Genomic DNA, 6,000 nt, shown 5'->3' with positions numbered 1-6,000 from the left:
ATTTTATTTTACCTTTAAAATTGAAATGTATATTTTAATTGCTTTTCTTCTTATGTTATTTAATTGTGTGAAATAGTAATGTTAATTATTACTGTGACAGACCAATATGGAGATATGTTTTTTAATACATTAATGTAATTAAATCTGCTAATTCATTGTATTTTTTTGTACTATAACATTTATTTTATTTTATTTTTTACTGGCATGATTATGTATATGAAGCACAATAAATTTTTCACTGTCTGCATTTATTTTCTGGTGAATATTATTTTATGTTTTGATTATTACTGAGATAAGCCATTCTGGGTATCAAACATAGAGGTTGCCATTAAGCAAAGGAATAAGATACCATTCTCCCCATTTTGTAAACACATTTCCCAAGCTCTCCAAAGAGTTCTCTTGAAACCCTCTCATTTGGCTTGCCCTTATTCAGAATGGTTTAGAATTTGAGATTTAAAGGGAAAGTTTGCAGTAACTAGAACTTTTATCTTATCCTGTCCTTATATTAACATGTCTCTTTAAAATTCCTCTACCTCATCAGTGAAGATATTTGTACATGATTGTGCAGGCTGGGGTATTAATTTAATGGAGACCAAATGGATATGATGATAAGGGGGGTACTTTGGGACCCTTCCTTCCTGGGCTGCTTCTGTTCCAGGGGTGGGCTGGGGATTCCATTAGCAAGTGTACCACGGCTCCAGATAGAGATTGACAGGCCATGCTGGAGAGTCTCCACAGGAGACAGCACACACAGGAGGACCTACCACCCTGGCAAAGATGTTCCAGAGAGATCCTAACCCAAGAACTGAGAACAAACTTCTGATTACCTTGTCGGTTAGGAAAGCCTGCACTTCTGAAAAGGAAGCAAGTGGCCCCAAAGGAGCGCCTGGGTTACAACCCCAATCTACAAGTGCTTGCAATTTATGGTGTGCTGGAAAAGGGAGAGAGCTTGGTTCAATGTAACAGATACTCCCTGGTGTGCTATATTCCCCACGAAACAAGCCATTCATCCTGGTTGCTTTGTGTCCGCAAGAATCAGTGCTGAGGTGACATTCAATTCTGACACAGTTCTTGCTACTGTGCCCAAAGCCCTCTGCTCAAGTCCCAACTGTTCCTCACCAGATCTGATACACATTGTATTTCAACATCTTCATGCCTTCCTGTTCGATTATTTTCATTCTTTAAGTTTGAACTCAAATGCCACTTCCTTAATTAAAATTTTCATTAACCCTTAAATTTACATTTTCATTTGCCTACTCATGACACCAGGATTCCACTTCTCTTATCCTTTTTAATTTAATTTTGAATTGTTACTGATTTGTTTTCACAACTATTACCATCACCAAACTCGAAATGTTTTAATGTTAGAGTTCACATCCTATGTACTTTATATCTGTATCTGCCCTTCTCTTTGGTGTTTAATGAAAACCTTTAAAAATGCCCCCCGAGGTGTTATTAAATAAACATGTTTAGATAATACTTTAATCGAATGCCTAAATAGTAACTATACTAACCAGTTCTTATCAAATATCTATCATGCTTTATATCATATTCATAACCACATACATATGTCAGCCAATGAAGAAAATGTGAAAAGCTTAACTGCTTGTAGGATTAGAAATATGATAGCTAACTGAATTGGAACAATCAGGGAAAGAAAATATTTTTTCTGATGAATCACTGGAATTGAGGTAATGAATTTAGGCACAGGCCAAGATTAAGATTCCTCAAATCAAATGGTCAGGTAAAGGATGTAACTAGGAATCAGAATCAGTTTGCTACAAGCCTGGGTTCAGAAACATCAAAACAGCGAGACCTGGGAGTGAAAGAAAGAAAATTAGCATAAGCCTGAGATCAGAGTGGGAGACAGAGGTAATTTGGTTCAGCACTTATTGAAACAGGATGGGCCAGAGGATTAGATGACCATCAGGAAAGGACCTCTTAGGGGCTTAAAGTTGGTAGAATCTAACATTGTCTTCTCTGTTTACTTTCAGCTTATTATTATTATTATTATTATTATTATTATTATTATTGCAGGCTACAATCCATGTGCTCAGACCAGTTTTTATTAAGGATCCAATTAAGCCATGAATTGAGGACAAAAATAAATAAGCACAGAAATAGATAAATAAGCAAAATAAGCTAGTCAGAGAAAGACAACTACAATATGATCTCACTTATATGTGGAATCTAATGTACAAAATAAACTGGTGAACAAAATAGGACCAGAGGTATGGATACATGGAACAGACTGACAGATCTCAGAGGAGAGAAGTATGGGGGGGCGGGGTGTGGCGGAGGGAAGGGGACTGGAAGAGATTAGCCAAAGAACATATAAGCATAAATGCATAGCCCATGGACACAGACAATAGTATGATGAAGGTTTGTGGGGGACGAAGGGGGCGGGCTGGGTGGATGAAGGCAAAGGAGGGGAAATGGGGTTTACTGTGATAGTGTCAACAGTACAATAATTTAAAAAATAAAACAAAATAAGTAATTACAAGGAGGCCACCTTCATAGTTGGTGTATAGTTTTGATACAGAACTCAGTGTCTTGTTTCTTATGTGAATGTTCTATTTATATTCACAGTCTCCAATTATACAGATATACCCCCACTTTCTTAAGAAGAGCAAACATGCAAGGATTCATATTTTCAGGACAGAAAATGAGAATAATTATTTCAAATATGAAAGAAATATTTAAAATATTGATATTTCAAATAACATATTATTTGATTCCACTAAAGGTACTGTTTTAAGTGTGTGCATGTGTAAAATTCTGGTTTACAGAGCTTTACCTGCAGAAGGGGTCAGAAAATGTAATTGATTTAAAAACACAAACAATTGCACGTTCTTTGAATCCCAATTTAAACTTCACCCCCTGAGTGAAGCCTTCCCAAAATCCCTAGGCAGAATTCCTCAAGTCAACAATTAGGAAGGAAATAGAATTACTAAAATCACTTATAAAAGAGTATTTCTTCTGCCAAGTAATAAAATACTAACTTGTGTTTTTAAGCAAGGCATGATGAAAAACATAAAAATACTAGTACTTTAGATCTCTCCATTTAAGTCTGAGATTAATTATGTCCAGGGAAGCAAACAAAAGTAGTCAATTTATTTCATTGTATGAAATGAGTTCTGCTCTTAGTAGAAAAAAATTAATTATGATTCAGTGGGAAAGTATTGAGCTAAAAAACAAAAACAGAAGATCTGGGTTTGGAACGGAACCTTTTCATTTTTGAGGTAGGTGAATTTGAGGAAGTCACTTTACCGTTCTGAGATTTAGTTTCTCATCTATTAAACAAAATGAAGAGCCAAATTCACACAGCTGTTGTGAGAATCTATTGAGACCATATGTACAAAACATGTTTTGCACAATATCTGCCATTGTGGAAAAGGTCAGTAAAGGCTTGTTTACCTAGTTTTCGCTTTTAACAGCATAATGATGAGTTGTCTGCTCTCTTGTTTATCTGTTACTTTCCAATGAAAAAGATGGAAAACACGAAAGAATGATGTGGGACAATGTAAACCAGAGAGAGGTGTTTTTATAGGATATCATCATAGCATTTTTCATAACTAGAATTTTTTCATAATGGGCTGTTTTTCATAACAGCCATGTGCGTAGGACTCGAAGGTGCCTTGGACTATGTAGCTGAGGCACTGCAGCTTCGGTAGGCCTGTGGATGCTCACTGGGCAGAGGGGACAAGTTTGAAAGAATGTCAACACATAGGTTTATTGTTGATATTGGAATTGCTTTGATTTGAATTCAATTCCCTTTAAATTGGGCATTTCTGCTCAATTTCTTATACAGCTTTGTATATTGCACAATGTGGAAATTGCTGTGTCTTAGTCCCTTCTAGCATTGGAATCCAATCTCTCCACACCTCCATTCACAACCAGGTATCTACGGAAGGTCACAGACTGGTCCAGGAAATAGAGCTCTTCATGGACAGAAGAACTGAGTTGAGAGGCAGCTTTCTACCTCCATCTCTCACATTTAATCTGTCTGGATTTTCAGTTTCCTTATTGGCAAAACATGGGGTTTGGTTAGCACCATTGCAAGATTCTCAATTTAGGTATTATTTTATTAAATGCTCTTGCTGCTATAGTCACACTTCTCCCTTTGCTCCTTTAAGGAAATAGAAAACTTCTGTACTTTGGGGCTAATATAAATCTGACTTCAAAAAAGGTAAATTTATATGTATTTTATATGTCCAATTTTGTGCAACAGAACTAATACACGGTGAACTCCTGAAGTTGTTGAAATGCAAAAAGAAAGCAAAAGACCAATTCATTAGTGTTATTTTTTTTTCTTATCCAAGTAATAAAATTAATGGTCTCTACTAGCCTAGCTATTCCTGACAATTTATTATATCAGGAAAAATGGGTTAGGTTTAAATATCTTGCTGTTATAAAAATATATGAAACTATAAAACAGTCCTTGTGTGTGTCCTTTTTGAAAAAGGGGATATTTTCAACCAGCTGGCTGCTTTTGTGGACTGAGTCTTTTCATCCATAGCACTGCCACTGCAGAAGGAAGGAGGCAGGTCACGCACAGGTTTTGTCTAAGAGGTAGAACAGATTGCAACAGTGAGTTGGGCACTAAGAGCTTGTCGTACTATCTTTAGATAGAAAATATAAATTCTATTTTCTTTCCATTTTATTTTTCCCTAATTCCTAATTTTAGTTCTAAAGGTGACTGGAGAGTTTGGCAGTGACAAAGACATACATTGCACATTGAATTCCACACTGATTTGTCATCTTCATTTTATGGTTCTCTTCATTGAATTCCATATCCAGAGATTAAAGAAGATCCTATCACAATGCCAAATGTAGGATGAGCAAATTACTTACTTTTATTGCATAGTCTTTAAGGTACAATTACAAAGTCTATTTTGTTTTCAGTTTACGCTAAAGAATAGACTTTCTTGGGTCTTTCTGAGTTTATTTTGGGGCAATTGCCATGATCTATTTGCAGGACTGTAAATCTATTTAAAGTGCATAAAGCTATCAACCTGACAGCTAACTAAAAATGCACTTAATTCTGTTATTTTTTTTAAAATTCATCTGTCTCATTTAGATTTTTACCCCTAGGAAGGTCATTAGGCCACTCACTTAGGGATGGGAAGGGGTGAGGAGTGACTTATTGCTGCCTATAAATTGAATGGGTGAGGCAGAAAGTGACAATCGAAGGAGAGCTGAGGTTGCATAGACCTTGAAAAGGCCACCTGAGGCTGCTCTTGCTGCTAAATCATCAGTATTTATGACATCTTCTCTGAAGCTGTAAAATGCTGGCCCTGGGTATTATATCTATAGCGGCTGTATTACATGGGTCACCTATCCTGCTTCTGAATTTTGCTCAGAATATTCCCTATGCCTAGATTTGTCTTCAGTAAGTTGTACTGTGTCTAAACTTGATTCTTGAAGAAATCCTGTCTGAGTTGATTAAGCACTCTTCTTAATTTTTTAAAGGTAACTATTTCCACTAAATTAAAAAAAAATTCTTTAAATGCCTCCTAGACAAGCACCACAGTAGTAAATGTTAGAATCATATATGTATGTATTGTTAGAATCATGTATGTATTGTTAGACTATAAAATTCTTAGACTTGATGGGAACTGAGTAGGACTTTCTGACCCAATCAACCGTCCCATAAGTCAGGGCAGGAAACCCAATCATCTTTGGGCCCCTCTCTTGTTCTAAATTAACTTCCTATCGCTGAGCAAGGTGACAACAAAGTTTGTCACTAACACTTGGATGTGATAGGTTCACGTAGCACTTCACATTGAAGCATCAGCAGAAAGGGAAGCGAGTGTGCTGTGGTTGTACAGCATTGGCAGCGATCTGAACCAAGCCTAGGCCTCCCCATGGTTCCTGAGCCGGGCAAAGGCGCCTTTCAGCTACCTTCCCGGAGTGACTCAGAACTTGCTGCAGCAGTGTCTTCTCCGTAAGGCTTCCTTTTCAGACAGGCAACTCTAAAAGAATCTTCTTCTTCTTCTT

This window comes from Myotis daubentonii, chromosome 6 (genome assembly GCF_963259705.1).
Source record: "Myotis daubentonii chromosome 6, mMyoDau2.1, whole genome shotgun sequence".
NCBI classification, from domain to species: Eukaryota; Metazoa; Chordata; class Mammalia; order Chiroptera; family Vespertilionidae; genus Myotis; species Myotis daubentonii.
The sequence above is the reverse complement of the archived record's forward strand: the minus strand, read 5'-3'. Positions refer to the sequence as shown.